General features: G+C 43.2%; 1 protein-coding gene across 1 annotated transcript in view; it reads right to left on the bottom strand.

The window, feature by feature from the left end:
- The window catches only part of GAB3 (GRB2 associated binding protein 3), a 63,018-nt gene that overhangs the window by 42,386 nt on the left and 772 nt on the right, over nt 1–19,860 (bottom strand). The gene's annotated exons all lie outside the window — the stretch shown is intronic.

Below are 19,860 nucleotides of genomic sequence, written 5' to 3' on the forward strand. Positions count from 1 at the left end.
AACTTGTATTTATCATCTTGTGAAGTGGTCAAGGCAGCTAATTTTCCAGAAAAAGAAGCTGGTCCTCAGAGAGATGGAGTGTTAGCTTTCCGCAGACTGTCCTGCATCGTGGAACTGTCAAAGCTGTTTCTCCGATCTAGCTCCAAAGTGGAATCTTTCTGTCCCCTCACACACAAACATTCTTCGCTGGAGTCCAGAAGACACGGAGCGAAAGAGGCAAGAGGACTGAAGCCTGGCTCTTGTCTCATTGACTGACTTTTCATTTCCTTTTACATCTTTCTTCATCCCCCATCTTCTGACTGGAACACATTCCCCCCCACTGTGCTTTTCTTCTCCTTGTGCTGCTATTAACGGATACTTGGTAAATGTTAGTGAGTGTTTAGAAAACCTAACAACTCCATCAGGACTGCCATTTGTAAGGCCCCCAGGAATCTTGGATGTGGTCCCAGAACGCGAGATGAAAGAAAGCGTTTGGTAACAACTTGGGGGTTTATAGTAACTTCCCAAGACCCGCTCCTTTAAGCTCAGCTCCCATTTTCTTCCCAGTGGTGTCACCTTGAAAACACTCAGGAAGTTTGGGGTGCGGTTATGTGTTGCAAAAGGAGAACATCATTGAAAAAGAAACAAAGTGAAACAAAGTCCTGGTGAATGTTCTATTTTCTGCTGTGCTTTACTCAAGGGGGCCCCTTCTCTCCGCCTTCCACTTCCTCGCCAAGGGGGACCACAAAAGCCAGGGGACCCGAGGGCGGTGGGTCGGGAATTTCCAGGAGCCGGGATTGCTGGTGACCCTTCAGCCTGATGGCCTGTAACCTTCTGCCTGCCACCACATAGAGCCGGGACTTGTCGCAGGCGTGGAATAGCTTCCTGTGATTGTCCTGGAGACGGCCTGGCCCACGGGTTCCGCTTCCAGGCCTTGTCAAGAGAGGCAGACAAGTCCTGGATCTCTGCGATGTGGAAGGAGGAACCCTGAGGAGGACTGTTCGGCAGAGATAAGTGTGCCACTCTACGTGCACTGAGACCTAAGCGCCACTCGATGTCCTGGGTGGCTTCTCATCATTTCTGAACGGGACACTGACAAATGAAATAATATGACCCTCACACCCAAGGGTGTCCCCTTGGGACGTTCCTTTGCCACTGCTCAAGCTGAGCACGCAGGGGTGAGGGCTCCTGGGACCATCTCCGAAGGAGTCCCTGAACCATGAGGTGACGCCGATCCCTTGAAGTGCACAATAGTAATAATAATAGGTAACACGCACGTCCCGGGAACTGGTCGAAGTGCTTTGGATGGATTAAATGAAATTATTTAACCTGCACACAGGTCCTTACAGCATTCTCTACACAGGAGGAAAGGCGTGATGTGAACCAACTGGGATGGAATGAGAGTGTAGACTTGGTTACCAAGTCTAGGACAAAAGGTCATGGAAAGGAGAAAATCTGGCCCTATTTTATACAAATGAGCTCACACTCCAGCAGGAGGCCCACCCCTTCTTTCTCCTGAAATATGTGAATTTGGAAGGCATTCAGAAAACCCGGTCTCTTGTGTCATTGGATGTAAGGTAGCTGAGGTTTAATGCTGAGAAAAATCTCTCTAAAATGTTCCCCCCGGTGCCTGGTGCCAAGAGCAAGCTCAGTCAATCTTGTTGAACAAATTAATGAATGTCTAGCTCATTCCACCTGTAATCCAAATAAATTCTGCCTGAATTAAATATTCACATTTAAATAAGGAAATGATAACAGGACTGAAAAAATAGAGGTGGGCATTGACCTAACACCGGCCTCTGGGAAGGCTTTCCAAAAACATGACACGACAGCCACACATTCATTCCTCAGAAGTGGAGCCGTCGGTGCTGTTAACACTCGTGCTACCCGTGACTCAGCTGCCGGAGGGCAGGAGGGACGGAAAGAGGAGACAGCGGGCAGGAGACAGGTCCCAGCTGGCAGGCAGCTAACGGCCCCAGAGTGATGGTTACGGGGCAGCTCATCAGCACGAAACACTGTTTTGGCTGCAGGAAGTTGCCAAAACCGCCTCCCAGCCTCTGGCCAGCACAAAACTGTGACTCAAGAGAAGCGGTTCCGCCCGGGAGCCCACAGGATGCCAGTGTTGACTTAAGCTCGAGTTTCGGCCTGGGAGAAGCTGAGCTCCCAGAGGGCACCTGCCGGCGGCAGACTCGTCCCCAGGTACCTAGAGAGGAAAAGAACAGCCTGGCTTTCAGCTTGGTTTCACGACTTGCTGGGCTCAAAGGACAGACATCTGTTAGAAGGAAGACCCCTTTATTGCTTACAGTTCAAGGCCAATTCCCTGGGCCTCCTCCCTGCTGACCCCAGTGCATTTCTGCATGCCGGGAACGCACGTGCCAATCAGGATGCAGAAATGTTTGCTCGGCGAAGTGATGAGCGCTGCCTGCTGCGTCTGGCTTTCGTCCCGTCCGCCTCACGGTCCCTCTCAGCTCCTAAAGCCTGAGGGTCTGGGTGGAGGAGAAGCCCACACCATTGTCCTCTCGTTCCTCAGTTAAGGATTTTTCAGTGGCATCCTTCACAAATCTTTCTCCTATTTCGTCAAAGCTGTACCCTTCCAGGAGGAGATGAGAAGTCTAACCGATCTCAGGGCGCTCCATGACTTGGTTAGATTCTCCTGCTCTATTTTGGACTCTTTTCAATGAGTTTCACAGAGGGGAATTACATAAACATGTATTCAGAAATAAGTTACTTTCTTTCTCAGAAACCTCTTCGCAAGATCCAGCAGTCACATAGGCGAAAGCAAAAAGGGCACCTTGTTGTTTAAATGTGTATCTGTCTGGTGTCTCAGGAGGTTGTATATTATTTCTTATGTGTCACGTCCCTTTGTAGACCTTCTTCTATGCCCATTTTTCCATTGCAATGCCGATCCTTTCCCTAATGATTTACAAGGATTATTTCCTAGAAGTTAAGGATATAAACTCATTTGCCTTATAGGTTTATGTTGTTTTTGAAGCGCCAATGCCTAAAATTGTGCTCAGCATGCGGGAGATGCTCAGTAAATATCTGCTGAAGGACTGAAGGAATGAATAAATGAATGAATGGAAGTGTTTTATTCTCATATAGCAAAAATCTATCTTTCCCTTTATAGTTTTGCTATCATGTTTAGAAAGGTTTTCCCCAGCCCCAGATCAGATTGAGATCCTACAACATCCTCTTGTAGAAACTATATTTCATTGTCTTCCATTTAAACTCAACACATCTGGAAGTCGTTTGTCATGTCTCTATGAAGTGAGATTGATCTATAGTTTTATGAATTTGCTATCAGGATTCCTGAAGAAGCTTGCATCTTTTTCTGTGCCTAAATAGTTTAAAGGAGTGTGAGAGTGATCTGTTCTTTAAAGTTCAAAAGATCTCAAATATTAAAACATTCTGAGTCAAGCATCTGTCTCGGAGGTAATTTCACTTCGTTCATATTTACCTTATAATATTGACCAAAATAACATTTTAGGGTGTAAGACTGTGAAGTGTGTACTTCTTTCCAGCAAGGCCATGTGAGAGTTCTCCTTTGGTGTGAAAATTTCGGTGGAGTTAAATTACAGTTTAAACCAGTTTAATTTCTAGTTACACCATGCTCAGGGCCCAAGACCCCAAACCACGGATTTCTCGTCAGCACTAAAAGCCACAGTGTAACAGACTTGCTTCTTGTGAAATAGGAACTGGTGGTGATAAACCGAAACAACCACGGAAAAGGAGGCCTGGGAGGGGACAGCACAGCAGCCCACGAGGGGGCCTAGCTGGCGTGCTGGTATAAAGCAGGCACAGTTCTGACGTGGAAAGAAGGCAAAGTGAGCACGGCGGGATGCATCGTGAGGCTCTACCTGGAGGGAGCCAGACAAGAAAACAGGGTGCTCCATTGCAGAAGGAACGCGACTTTGGTCCCTGGCAGGATACAACAGGTATGGAGGCCCGCCGGCCAGGGCTGCCCAGCATGCCTTGGGGCTTGGCTACACAGGGCCTCTGGGCTCATCCAGCCTGACACAAGATAATAAAAAAGTATTTTCCTACATTTTCTTTTCATCTTTTATGTTGAATTATTCCATGCATATAATTGCGAGAAGCCAAACAACTCACAAAAACTATAAAGGAACCAATTTCCAGATTTGCTTACAAAAGATAAAAAATATCTGCGTGGCAAGAGACCCCCTGAACAAAGTTGAGATGATGAATTTGTAGGCAGCTACAAGTGAATAAACAAAATACATAAAGAGCTTCTGTGAAAACACTCCGATAAACGTAGACGACCTGACCACCTGGAGGATGGTACTTCCACACTCTGAGATTTGGAAGCCCCTGGCAGGAGCAGATTTAGGGAGACTACATTGCCCTGAGGCCTCTGCTCTCTCTTGTTGCTGCGAGTGTGCTTTTATTTTGGAGAATGATAAACTTTACCCTTCATTTCACTCAGACTTGTAAGTGAGATGAGGGAAATGGAACTCAAAGAGTCACAACAAAGTACCTTTGGATGGAGATTTACTTTCTTCCTTTCTGATTTTTAGCCATTATACATAGTGATGTTAACATCCATGAACATATATCATTGTGCAAAGGTTTGAAAATTTTGTGCCAATCTGATGGGCAAAGGTATCACATTTTTAATTAGCAATTTTTGGTTATATGACTTGGGGCCATTTGTTTCTTCTTCTATGAAATGCTTATTTTCTCTCAGAAAATGAAAACATATGAGTGTTGACTGTTACAATCTAGAGGCAGGTGGGTCCATAGACAGGGGGGCGGTAGCAGCTGCCAGCTTCCAATAAAAAAAGAACAAGATGCCACAATGGCTTTCTTTCTCTACTCTGGCTCTAGGTTCTGAACAGGTGGGAACTTACATCCTGAGAAGGACCTGAGGAAAGGTGGGAACTTATTTCCTTCTCTGTCGGGCCCAAATCTGGAGGTGGGTGTCACTTGATTCCTGGTGACCTTACACTGCAAATCAATAAAATGCTTCCCTCTCCTTTGCTTTCAGCTACCCAAAGATCATGACAGATTGGCTGAAGGACAAATTGCAAACAAAAAGGTGAAATTTACCGGTAAGAAATGCAAGGTCCAGTCCCCGGGCCTCAACAAAGCAAAACATCGACAGCACAAGCAGAGACTGGAGGAAAGAGATCTCAGCAAGAGCACAGAGGAAAACGCAGTTCTCTCGACAGGAAGCCAGGCGGGTGTGAGTCAGCGGTGGGGTGACCGCCAGTCCTGAGCCAGGGGGACCTCCAGCCTCCAGGCGGGGAGGGGGCAGCTGGCTCCGCTCGGCCTGGTGCTCTGAACCCAGGAGTGCACTCAGTCCTGGTAGCAGCTCGGAGGAGGTGGATGGATGGCCTGAGAACCTGGAAGGAATGGCGGCATTGACCGGCCACCCTCACACTGGATGCCAGCGGGGCTCCCAGGTGAACAGAGCGAGGTGTGTTCCGTGTAATCTCAAGAGGTAACAACACCGGGCTGGATTCTCCCAGTCGGAGCTGTCACACGATTCTTTGGGAATTGTGTTTATGTAACCGGTTTCCTCTTGCTGGAACTGTCCGGATAACAAGTGATCGCTCAAAAACGTGGCCAGTATGTAACGAGATGACCACTGACACCCTTTCCAATCACTGAAGTTTACAGAACTGCACTGCGATCGGGCTTACAGACCACCCTGCTCAACGGCCCCTGTCTCTCTCAGACGTTTTAATCAAGCCCCAGTGGTTATCTCTCTAAAATCATTCTCATATTCTTCCTTTTTGCTGCCCTCCCATTAATACCCTTTGTTTTCCAGTCTCCCTCACAGCTGGAATACAGACTCTGATGGTCTCTCCTGCCAGATCGTAAAGCAAAAGGATGACAAGCTCCAAGACTTAAATTCTTGGCTCGAAGCACGGTCGGAAAACTAGGCTTTCTATGATAGTGCTAAGACTCTCTTCTAGCTTACGTGCGCAGGCTGAGGTCATCCACAACAACCCTGGGCTTAACACTGCGAGTTGCTGAATTATTCCACCGGGTCTTATAAGTGAAACAAAGGGCACGCTTCGAAAAGACTGGGCCTGGAGGGTTGGAACGGGGACATTGGATGGCGTTGGGCTGAATCTGAGCCCCACTGGGAGGACCACCAAGGAGTCAGACTCCTCGGGAAGGAAGGTTTCGATCACCTCACCAGGCCCACAATGCTGATCAGCTAAGGCATTGTCTTTCCCCTTTCTTTTCCCTACTGTTTTCTGTAGGATGGGTTGGTGGCAGTGAACTCGAGCTAAGTGGCATCGTTCAGCCTGTCAGGCACCCGCAGTAGTGATAGCAGGTTTCTCACCAGAACTAGTTCTGAGTTGTGGTTTGGGGTGTTTTTTCCTGGCTGTTTAACCTCAAAGCTGGTTCTCCAATCCTCTCACCATTTCTGTCAGAGACCCAATATCATTCTGATCAGCTCTTTTTCTGCTTAAATCAGTCAGGATCAGCTTCTGTTGCTTGCAAATTAAAACCCTGACTAGTACAACATCTACAAAGAGTGTGTGGTCAGTCCAAGTTTCCTCATCTCTAAAACACGCCAAAACTGAATGAAGAAATAACAAATATAAAAGGAGAAATTAAAGTTAGAAAAATTAAAAAGTAGGACTTATTAATAATCAAAAAACGGGTTCACTGCCAAAACAAAAATCAATAAAACAGAAAACACCAACTAACCTAACCAACAGGGGAAAAAGGAACAGAGCACAAATTCGCAATGACAAGGAAGCAATACCTCTGAGAAGAGTAAAAACAAATTTAAAAAATCAGAAAAGCATTTCATAAAATTATATGTGATAAATTTGATGGCTTGGATGAAACAGACACTTTTCCAGGAAGAGTATAATTTATAAAACTGACTCAGGGAGAGATAGACTAAACAGACCAATTTCCATAAAAGAAATAGAGTTGACAAAGATCTAAACACACACAAAAAAGCAACAGATACAGTTTAGAGGGGAATTCTGCCAAAATTTTAAAGGGCTGTTAATTCCAACTCTACTTAAAATATTCTAGAATATGGAAAACTTCCAAATTTTTATATGACCCAAGTATAACATTTATGCCAAAATCTGCTAAAGATTGTACAGAAATAAATAAAGCCAAATTTAAAGCCAAAGACCAATCTCACTTATGAATGTTGATGCAAATATCCAATATAAAATATTAGTATGAATAATCCAACAACACAATGAAAAATACACCTTGCCCAACTGGGGCTTATTCCAGAAATGTAAAGGTGGTCTAATATTAGATAATCTATTAATAGAATTCATTGCTTTGCTAGATTTAATGAAAAAGTCATATGACCATCACTAGAAATGCTGAAAAACTTCTTAATAAAATTCAACAATGACTTCTGATTAAAAACAAACTCAGTAATACAGGAATTGTAGAATATTTCACTAACATAAAGAAAATATATTCTCCTAGCCCCAAAGTCAATATTTTTCTTTCTTTCTTTCTTTTTAAAGTATTTAAAAAGAAAATTGTTTTAAGATTTTTAAAAAAATTTGTTCTTCGGCTGTGTTGGGTCTTCGTTGCTGCACATGGGCTTTCTCTTTAATTGTGGCAAGCAGGGGCTACTCTTTGTTGCGGTGTGTGGGCTTCTCATTGTGGTGGCTTCTCTTGTTGTGGAGCACGGGCTCTAGGTGTGCGGGCTTCAGTAGTTGTGGCTCGCGGGCTCAGTAGCTGTGGCTCGTGGGCTCTAGAGCTCGCGGGCTCAGTAGTTGTGGTGCACGGGCTTCATTGCTCCGCGGCATGTGGGATCTTCCCGGACCATGGCTCGAACCCGTGTCCCCTGCATTGGCAGGCGGATTCTTAACCACTGCGCTATCAGGGAAGCCCTCTTTCTTTTTCTAAAGAGCAGCTTTATTGAAGTATAATTGGCACACAAAGAACTGTACATAACTAATGTGTACAATTTGATGAGTTTGACATATGTAGACACCTGTGAAATCATCACCACAGTCAAGGTAGTAGACATATCCATCACCTCCCTAAGTTTTCCTGTGTTCCTTTGTGTGTGTGTCAATGTGTGTGCAGTAAGAACACATACATGACATCTACCCCTCTAACAACTTTTATAATATAGTATTGTTGGCTATAGGCATTATGCTGTCCAGCAGACCTCTAGAAATAATTTATCTTGTATAACTGAAACTTTATACCAGTACAGGCCAGCAATTCCACTGGTGGGTATATGCTCAAAAGAATTGAAATCAGGATCTCAAAGAGATATCTGTCCTCCCATGTCCATCCATCAGAACATTGTTCACAAAGCCAAGACATGGAAACAATCTAAGTGTTAGATGATGGATGAATGCATAAAGAAAATGCGATATGTCCATACAATGGAATATTATTAAGCCTTACAAAAAGGCAATCCTGTCATTTGTGACATATGGATAAACCTGGAGGACATTGTGTTAAGTGAGATAAGCCAGACACAAATGGACAAATACTGCATGATTCCACTTATATGAGGTCCCTAGAACAGTCAAACTCATAGAAGCAGAGAACTGGATGGTGGTCACTGGGGGACAGGGGGAGAAGGAAATGGGGATTTGTTGTTCAATTGGTATAAACTTCTAATATTTTTCTTAATAGGAAAACATTGAAGGCATGCCTATAAAAGTCAAGATCAAAATAAGCTTGCCCATTGTCAATACTACTGTTTCACATTGGGGTGTTAACCAACACATTTGGACAAGAGGAAAAAAACCAAGATACGTAAGAATTGAAAAAGGAAGTGGTAAAACTCTTTCTATTTTGGGGACTTCCCTGGTGGTCCAGTGACTAAGCTCCGAGCTCCCAATGCACGGGGCCCATTCCGTCCCCAGTCGGAGAACTAGATCCTGCATGCCGCAACTAAAAAGCCCACATGCCGCAACTAAAAGATCCTGCCTGCCACAACTAAGACCTGGCGCAGGCAAATAAATTAAAAAAAAAAAACTCTTTCTTTTTGGGATGACATGATCGTATACACAAGAAATCCCCAAAGAAGAATCAACTGAAAAACTACTACAAAAAGTAAGAGAATTCAAAGGTAAGAGGATAGAATATTGATATGTTGGAATTATATTGGACCAATTTTGTGCATCTTGGCGCCACCTGCCTTCCAGGCCCAGCTGCTCACTCAGTGGGGAGCCATGGCCTCTGCTGAGAGACCCTCCCACCCTTCCCAGGCCCGAGTCAGTGAACCCTCAAATACTCCAGTTCCTTCCACCACTGCTGGATTTAGATGAGACTTTCCCAGTGGCTGCCCCAAAAGGCACTGAGAGACAGGAGCCGTAAGGGAACTGGCAGATACATTTATCTCCCTTCTTTGTTGCAAAAGATGGTTTCAAGGTGAATCGGTTCTACAGAGCCTGTCCAAATCCATCCAAATATCCCAACCAGTGGCTGTGTTTTCTCACGAAGCTATGGCCAACTCAGCAACACACGAATTTGCACATTCTTTCCTTTCTTCCTTTTTCCTATCACTCTCACTGCACTGAGATTACAACCCCAACAAAGCCTTGGCAAAGAAGTCTTGGCGCAAGTTCTGTTTTCTAAGGAATTCAGGTGAAGACAGAAACCAATAGCCCTATGAATACAAACAAACAAACAAAAAACCCCAAACAGGCATAAGCCTAATAAGAATTGTGTAAAGACCAATGTGAAAAAAACATAAAAGCTGACTTGGATAGAAAGGCTCCACACCATGATGTCAGTTCTAAGTTCACTTAAAAATCTAACTTAACTCTCCTCCCCAGTAATAACAGGTTTTGTTTTGAAATTAAGCAAGCCAATTCTCAAGTTCATGGGGGAAAATTAAATCAAAACTAGCCAAACTAAACTCTAAAAACTCTTAAAACTCTATAACTCTAAAAACTCCAAAAAAAGAACAATAAAGGGGGACTAGCCATATCACTATTCAAATCAACTGTAAAACCTCTATAATGAAAGCAGCTTAATAACAGCACATGAATTGACAGAGGGAGCAATGGAAGCTGAACCAGAAACTGAAACAAAAATAAATGTGGTATTTGTCTCTCTCTTTCTGACTTACTTCACTCTGTATGACAGACTCTAGGTCTATCCACCTCATTACAAATACCATATGCTAACACATATATATGGAATTTAAGAAAAAAAAATGTCATGAAGAACCTAGGGGTAAGACGAGAATAAAGACACAGACCTACTAGAGAATGGACTTGAGGATATGGGGAGGGGGAAGGGTAAGCTGTGACAAAGCGAGAGAGAGGCATGGACATATATACACTACCAAACGTAAGGTAGATAGCTAGTGGGAAGCAGCCCCATAGCACAGGGAGATCAGCTCAGTGCTTTGTGACCGCCTGGAGGGGTGGGATAGGGAGGGTGGGAGGGAGACGCAAGAGGGAGGGAATATGGGAACATATGTATATGTATAACTGATTCCCTTTGTTATAAAGCAGAAAATAACACACCATTGTAAAGCAGTTATACTCCAATAAAGATGTAAAAAAAATAAAAAAATAAATGTGGGAATTTCATATATAATAAGGAAGGACAGTATCTCAAATCAGTGGGGATACAGATGAACTTTTTAATAAGTAGTGCAGGCAAAACTGTACAGCCATTTGGAAAAAAATAAAGTCGGATCCATTCCTTACATCTGCACCAGGATAAACTCCACATGGACCCCAAATCTCAATGCCCCAGACTCGGCACCCAAGGGCCCGAAGCGCTGAGCAGGTGACCTCCCTGGGGAAGAGTGGCCGTGGGCCTTGCCTGAAGGGCGAGAAATGTGCCAAGTCGCTGCCCTGATGGGGCCACACCCAAAGGCAACCACCCCCGCAGTGCAGCCACACTGGAGTCCCAAGCCTTTGGTGGGATGGAGCTGAGGGTCACACTTTCAAGTCAACCCAGGTTTTGGAGACCCCATCCCCGGCCACGTGCAGGCACTTGGGTCTCCCCTGTAGACCCCCATGCCCTCAATAAACCTGAACACTCAGGGAAGAAAATGAATAAAACAAAACAAGGGGCTTCCCTCGTGGCACAGAGGTTAAGAATCCGCCTGCCAATGCAGGGGACACGGGTTTGAGCCCTGATCTGGGAAGATCCCACATGCCGTGGAGCAACTATGCCCGTGTGCCACAACTACTGAGCCTGCGTGCCACAACTACTGAAGCCTGCGCTCTAGAGCCTGTGCTCCGAACAAGAGAAGCCACCGCAGTGAGAAGCCTGTGCACCACAACAAAGGGTAGCCCCCGCTCACTGCAACTAGAGAAAGCCCACGCGCAGCAACGAAGACCCAACGCAGCCAAAAAATAGATAAATAAAATAAATTAATTAAAAACAAACAAACAAAACCATACAAGCACCAGAAGAAACCACAGGTGAATTCCTTTAAAACCAGGGAGGGGGAAAAGGCCTTCCTAAATCTGACTGAGAATCCAGAAGCTGTAAAATAAAATACTGACACATTCTACTACATACACTTTTTCCCTGTGCACACACATACACACACACACACACACACACACACACACAACATAAGCAGAGTCAAAATACAAGTGACAAACTGGGGAAACGTACACAAATCTCTTCTCACAAAGGACTTATCACCCCTCAGAAACTGCGACTAAAAAGACCAACATGTGGGTTTCCCTGGTGGTGCAGTGGTTGAGAGTCTGCCTGCCGATGCAGGGGACGCGGGTTCGTGCCCCGGTCCGGGAAGATCCCACATGTCGCGGAGCGGCTGGGCCCGTGAGCCATGGCCGCTGAGCCTGCGCGTCCGGAGCCTGTGCCCCGAAAAGGGAAAGACAAAAGAAAACACCCCGAAACACAAAAAAAAAAAAAAAAAAAAAAAAAAAAAAGACCAACATGTCAAGAAATGTTCAACCTCCCTCCGAATAAAAGAACTGCAAATTGAAACGACGCAGAAATACCATTTCTCACCTATCAGATGGCAAAAATCCCCAAGTTGAACAACACATGCTGGAAGGAATGCAAAATGGAACATTTGTTAATGTCTACTACATGTATAGATTCATAGCCCCAGCAATCCCAGCTCTGGGAATCGTACAGATATACCTGCACAAGTACAAAATGTCACATATACCATGCGACTAGTTGTGGCAATGGATGCAAAATCAAAAGAGCGGAAACAACTCAGGTGTCCAAAAATAGGGGACTGGTTGAATAAACATGCTTCAGCCACACAGCAGGACATTGTACAGCTGTCAAAAGTAGTGAAGATCTCTGGTCACTGACATGGGCAGAATTCTAGAACAAAATTTTTTTGAGAATTTTCAAGATCTACTCTCTTAGCAACTTTCATATATACAATTCGGTGTTACTAGCTATAGTCGAGATGCTGTATATTATATCCTTAGGACTTATTTATTTTATAACTGCGAGCCTGGACCTTTGGACCACCTTCTCCCACTTCACCCCCCAACCGCCATCCCCCACCAATCTTTCCTCTGTATCTTTGAGTTCCTGCTCAACATTTTTGTTTTTTAAGATTTTACATAAAAGTGAGATCACATGGCATTTGTCTTTCCCTGTCTGACTTACTTCACTTAGCATAATGCCCTCAAGTTCCATCCATGTTGCTGCAAAGGGCAAGATGTCATTCTTTCTTACGGCTGAGTAATATCCCACTGCATGTATATGTATGCACCACAGCTTTTTTTTTTTTTTTTTGCGGTACGCGGGCCTCTCACTGCTGTGGCCTCTCCCACTGCGGAGCACAGGCTCCGGACGCGCAGGCTCAGCGGCCACGGCCCACAGGTCCAGCCGCTCCGCAGCATGTGGGATCCTCCTGGACTGGGGCACGAACCCGCGTCCCCTGCATCGGCAGGCGGACTCTCAACCGCTGCGCCACCAGGGAAGCCCTGTACCACATCTTTATCCATTCATCTGTTGATGGGCACTTAGGTTGCTTCCACACCCACCTTGAATATTGTAAATAGTGCTGCAGTGAACGTGGGGGTGCGATGTCTTTTCAAGTTGGTGTTTTCGTTTTCTTTGGATGAATATCCAGACGTGGAACTGGTTGATCACATGGTAGCTCTATTTTTAGTTTGGGGGGGAACCTCCATACTGTTCTCCGTAGTGGCTGCACCAATTTACATCCTCACCCGCAGTGCAGGAGGCTTCCCTTTTCTCCACACCCTCTCCAGCATCTGTTATTTGTGGCCTTTGTGATGGTGGCCATTCTCACGGGGGTGAGGGGACATCTCACTGCAGTTTTGATTTGCTTTTCCCTGATGATTAGTGATGTTGAGCATCTTCTCATGTGCTTGTTGACTGTCTGTATGTCTTCTTCTTTTTTTTATTGGAGTATGGTTGCTTTACAATTTTGTGTCATCTTCTGCTGTACAGCAAAGTGAATCAGCTATATGTATACACATGTCCCCTCTTTTTTAGATTTACTTCCCATTTAGGTCACCACAGATCTCTGAGTAGAGCTCCCTGTGCTTGTCTGTATGTCTTCTTAAATGAACAGACTAAGATATAGAATGGGATACTGTGTAAGAAAGTGGGGCGTAAGAAGCTATGTACAGGGCTTCCCTGGTGGCGCAGCGGTTGAGAGTCCGCCTGCCGATGCAGGGGACACGGGTTCATGCCCCGGTCCGGGAAGATCCCACATGCCGCAGAGTGGCTGGGCCCGTGAGCCGTGGCCACTGAGCCTGTGTGTCCGGAGCGTGTGCTCCGCAACGGGAGAGGCCACAGCAGTGAGAGGCCCGCGTACCGCAAATAAAATTAAAAAATTAAAAAAAGAAGCTATGTACATATGTCCTCGTATTTATAGAAAGAAATACTGGAAGTGTGAAGGAAAAAACTAAGAAAAATGGTTACTTGAAGGCTAAGGGCAATTAAGATGGATGAAGACAGAGGTGAGGGTGAGATTTTTCATTTTTGAATCATGTAAGTGTGATACTTATTCAATAACAGTTTAAAAGCTGAGATAAAAGCAGAAGAAGCAACTGAACAAAATTGCCCCAAAATAGACCCATGAAAGGATTTAAGACTTAGGTTGCAATTAAAATCATGCTGTACAAACATAAAAGATGTTCAACCTCACTCATAAAGAAATTCAATTAAAATAAAATACCATTTATCAACTCTTGACTTTACAAAGATCAAAACGTTTGATAATACACTATATTTGGGGCATTGCAGAGAGACAAGCACTTTGATATCTATTGGCATTTTACATTCACATACACTTTGACTAAGAAATTCCACTTCTAAGCATTTTTTTACAAGCAGAATTAATTGCACATGACTACACAGACCAACGTACAAAGATATTCATGGCAGCATTGTTTATAGTAGCATGGGACTGGAAACAAGAAAAGGTCTATCATAGTAGCTGCATACAGTGAAATATTATGAAGTTGGTAAAGATAATGAGAAAGATCTCTATGTGCTGATATGGAACAATCCCCAAAATATACTAAGAAAGAGGGTTATAAAATAGTGAATATAGTATACCACCATTTGTTCAAAAAATATGCTTGTATATGCATGGAATATATCTGGAAGGAAAATCCGCAATGCTTGCAGCTGGAGGGGGAAACTTACTTTTCACTGTATATACTTTGATATGCTTTGATTTTGAATCATATGCATATATTCCTTAAAAATACACTCTCTCTGGCAACATATAATGAAAATATAGAGAGAGGAAGGACTCTTCAACAAATGGTGTTCAATCAATTGATTAACTATTTGTAAAATACAGTGAGTACAATAAATACTAACTGAAGAACATGAAAACACTAGTTAGAAAAGGTATCTGCACCCCTATATTCATTGCAGCATTCTTTACAACAGGCAAGATTTGGAAACAACCTAAGTGCCCACTGATGGATGAATGGATAAAGATGTGTATACATACACAATGGAATATTACTCAGCCATGAAAAAGACTGAAATCTTGCCATTTGCAACAACACGGATGGCCCTAGAGGGTATTATGCTAAGTGAAATAAGTGAAAGACAAATACCAAATACCATATGATTTCACTCATATGTGGAATACAATAAACAAATCAAACAAAACATACAAAAACAAACACATAGATACAGAGAAGAGAGTAGTGGTTACCAGCATTATGCTAATGTCAAAACCAGAGAAAGAGTACAAAAGAGAAAAACTACAGACCAATATCCCTCATGAACAAAGTCACAAATACCCTCAGCAAAATATTAGCAAATTAAATCCAGCAATACATGAAAAGGGGCTTCCCTGGTGGCGCAGTGGTTAAGAATCCGCCTGCCAATGCAGGAGACACGGGTTTGAGCCCTGATCCGGGAAGATCCCACATGCTGTGGAGCAACTAAGCTAAGCCCATGTGGCACAACTACTGAGCCTGTGCTCTAGAGCCCGCAAGCCAAAGCTACTGAGCCCATGTGCCACAACTACTGAAGCCCGCACGCCTAGAGCCCGTGCTCCCAACAAGAGAAGCCACCGCAATGAGAAGCCCGCACACTGCAACGAAGAGTAGCCCCCGCTCGCCGCAACCAGAGAAAAGCCCGCGTGCAGCAACTAAGACCCAATGCAGCCAAAAATAAAATTAAATCAATTTATTTAAAAAAAAACAAAAACATGAAAAGGATAAAACATCACAACCAAGTGAAGTTTATCCCAGGAACTCAAAGCTGGCTCCAGATACAAAAATCCATCAGAATAATTCACCATAGTAACAGACAAAAAAAAAAAAAAAAAAGAAAATGCATATTATTATTTTTACACATGCAAGAAAGGCACTTAACAAATCCAATTCACGATAAAAAGTTTCAGCAAGCTAGCAATACAAGGGAAGTTCGGCCTGAGAAAAGGCACCCACAAAAAGCCTACGGCTAATGTACTTAAAAGGTGAAAGACTAAATGCTTTCCCCCTTAGATCAAGAAAAATCAAGGATGTCTGTTCTCATCACTTTTATACAATATTGATAGTATTGAAAGTTCAAACTATAAATAAGTGAGTTTAGCAAGGTTGCAGAATACAAGGTTAATAAACAAAAATCAACTGACAAACGAATTCTAAAACTGGTATGGAAAAGCAAACGACCAACAATAGCCAAAACAACTCTGAAAAGAAAAACTAAGTTGGAGGGCTAAAACTGCCTGCTTTCAAGAATTACTATAAAGTTCTTGTCATCAAAACAGCATGGTGTTAGCATAAAGATGAACAAAGACATAAAGGGAACAGACTAGAGAACACAGAAATACTTACATAAATATGACCAATTGATTTAAAAATTTTTTTAACATCTTTATTGGAGTATAATTGCTTTACAACGGTGTGTTAGTTTCTGCTTCATAACAAAGTGAATCAGTTATACATATACATATGTTCCCATATCTCTTCCCTCTTGCGTCTCCCTCCCTCCCACCCTCCCTATCCCACCCCTCCAGGCGGTCACAGAGCACCGAGCTGATCTCCCTGTGCTATGCGGCTGCTTCCCACTAGCTATCTGTTTTACGTTTGGTAGTGTATATATGTCCATGCCACTCTCTCACTTTGTCACAGCTTACCCTTCCCCCTCCCCATATCCTCAAGTCCATTCTCTAGTAGGTCTGTGTCTTTATTCCCATCTTACCCCTAGGTTCTTCATGACCTTTTTTATATTTTTCTTAGATTCCATATATGTGTGTTAGCATACGGTATTTGTTTTCTCTTTCTGACTTACTTCACTCTGTATGACAGACTCTAGGTCCATCCAAGTTGCAAAAGTAATTCAATGGAATAAAGACAGTTTGTTCAATAAATGTAATTGGTTTGCAAGAAAATGAATCACAACATGAATGTTACACCTTGTACAAAATTTTTAACTGAAATGAATCATTGGTCTAAAGTGTAAAACTATAAAGTCTTTAGGAGAAAAAACATAGGAGAAAATCTTCAGGATCTAGGGTTAGGCAAGAGTTCTTAGATTTGACAGTAAATATGATCCATAAAAGAAAAATTGACAAATTGGACTTAATCAAAACTTTAAAATCTTTGTTCTATAAAAGATACTGTAAAGAGAAAGAAAAGACAAACTATAGCCTGGTAGAAAATATTTGCAAATTATATACCCAACAAAGAACTTGTATGCAGAGATAAAAGTAGTACCTGGATCTTAGTGTTGTTTTGAAGATTAAATGAGATAATTCAAGTAAAGTCCTTAGTGTAGTGCCTGGCACATACAACCACTCAATAAATGTGAATTATTATAATTTTATTATCATCATTGTTACAGCATTCTTTAAAGTTGAGAAAATAAAAGCAAGATAACTGTTCATCAACAGAGAAATTGTTAAAATATGTTATGTCTATGACCAGGAATGTTACGCAATGGTTTAAAAGAATGAAGCAAATCTATACGTACTAACTTGGAAAGATGTCCAGGATTGTTGTGGAAAAAGAAAATCGCAGGACAGTTTGTATAGTATGATCTCATTTGTGCAAAAAGAAAATTGTATCTTCTTCGAAATTTTTAAAGAATAACACTAACCAAACTTCTAACAGTTGTCATCCCTAGGGAGGGGTGTGGAAGGGAATGAGGAGGGGTGCACAGGAAGGATAGGATGTGGGGAAAATTAAAGAGGGTCTTTCACTTTTTACTGTATTTATTCCTAGATCATTTGGCTGTTTATAAGAATAAGTTCGTATATTTGTGAAAGAAAAAACAGAAAAGAATCAACCATCTTTTAAAAGAGCAGTAATTCACCTGTCAGAATGGCAAAAAGTCTACAAACAATAAATGCTGGGGAGGGTGTGGAGAAAAGGGAACCCTCCTACACTGTTGGTGGGAATGTAGACTGGTACAGCCACTATGGAGAACAGTATAGAGGCTCCTTAAGGAAGTAGAAATAGAGCTACCGTATGATCCAGCAATCCCGCTCCTAGGCATATATCTGGAAAAGATGAAAAGTCTAATTCAAAAAGATACATGCGCCATAGCAGCACTATTCACAGTAGCCAACACGTGGAAACAACCTCAATGTCCACTGACAGAGGAATGGATAAAGAAGATGTGGTACGTATATCTACAACAGAATATTACTCGGCCATAAGAAAGAATGAAATATTTGCAGCAACGTGGATGGACCTAGAGATTATCATACTAAGTGCAGTAAGTCAGAGAAGGACAAATACCATATGATATCACTTATATGTGGAATCTAAAAAAAAATACAAATGAACTTACAAAACAGAAATAGACTCACAGACGTAGAAAACAAACTTATGATTACCAAAGGGGAAGGGTAGGGGATAAGTTAGTTCAGGATTAGTAAATACACACCACTATATATAAAATAGATAAACAACAAAGACCTACTATATGGCACAGGGAACTATATTCAATATCTTGTAATAACCTATAGTGAAGAAAATCTGAAGGTGTACAGCTGAAAGTAACACAATATTGTAAATTAACTATAGTTAAATTTAAAATTTAAAGAGCAGTGATAAAACTATCTTTCATAGATTCGAGAATGAAACACCAGCTTACCTCGGACTGAAGGACTTACCTAAATACAGACTTAGCTTCCATCTGCGGTTTACAAACATTGACAGAGAGCTACTTGGCTGGCAGCGCAAAGAACTAAGTTATTGCCCTAGTTGTGCCACTAAGTAGCTTCGTTATGTCATTGTGTAACACATGTGAGACTCTGGACTTCTGGAGGACAGGGATAAAGTCTCTTTTGCTCTCTCTAGCCAATGGCATAGGGCCTGGTTCAGAGTTGGTGCTCAATTAAAAGGAAGACGGAATGAGCACTCCCGACAGGATCTGAGTGAAAAGCGGCTTGTGAGCACTGACAAATGATCGCCATCTAGTGGCAATACGGGATTCCTACAGAACTTAAAGACGAGCGGAAACTGACTATGGGGTGTGTTTCAGGGACTCCTTTCAACCAAAGAGCATCGACTGTCGAAACGACTATGTCCCTCATTATAAAAAGTTCCCAACCATAGCCTGAGAGGCCCAGGTTTATGTCTTGGAGTGTTGGTAAGATGACATCTAGGTAGTCTTGTGTCCTAAGTCTCCTCCTTCACCACCCCATCACATGCCCCACACGCCTATAAGCTGTGCAAAGTCCACGCCTGCCACACCTCCACTGCACCTCAAGAGAACGAAGCTCATGTAATAAGAGGTACGGACACGCATGCCTTCCCGAGGTGGATGAAGTACTAATAAAGTTTCCTAAGCCAGTCTGGTCAGGACAAGATAGAAAACAGGATTGGAAAAAAATCTGCCACGAACTTTGCAGTCCAGGTTCGGCACCTTCCTGCATCATCTGACAATATGCCGTAAACATTTAAGATGTCTCACATTCCGAAGGGCAACAAGGAAAGCTACCTCGAGCTGGCTTTGTAAGTGCTGCGCTCTGTGACAGACCCTCATCTGAATATCATGAGTCTTCAAAGCAGATGCACCGTTAGCGAAGCAGCTGGTGCCTTAGAGGCTGAGCAATAGTGGACCTCGTGTCTATAGACTCGGGGACTCAAAAAGAATGATGAAGGTAAACAGTGGTAGTAATCAGAAGAATCTAGGTGTGTCTACATCTATGGCATCTACACGCTAAGTGGAACATGCCTCTAAAACGCTGCTCAGCAGAACAAACGGCAAAAAACTTCGCAAAGAGGGCTTCCCTGGTGCCGCAGTGGTTGAGAATCTGCCTGCCAATGCAGGGGACACGGGGTTCAAGCCCTGGTCTGGGAAGATCCCACATGCCGCGGAGCAACTGGGCCCGTGAGCCAAAATTACTGAGCCTGCGCGTCTGGAGCCCGTGCTCCGCAACAAGAGAGGCCGCGATAGTGAGACGCCCGCGCACCGCGATGAAGAGCGGCCCCCGCTTGCCACAAGTAGAGAAAGCCCTCGCACAGAAAC

Source organism: Aethalodelphis obliquidens, unplaced genomic scaffold (assembly GCF_003676395.1).
Source record: "Aethalodelphis obliquidens isolate GAN/ISIS:26980383/991018 unplaced genomic scaffold, ASM367639v1 scaffold136, whole genome shotgun sequence".
NCBI classification, from domain to species: Eukaryota; Metazoa; Chordata; class Mammalia; order Artiodactyla; family Delphinidae; genus Aethalodelphis; species Aethalodelphis obliquidens.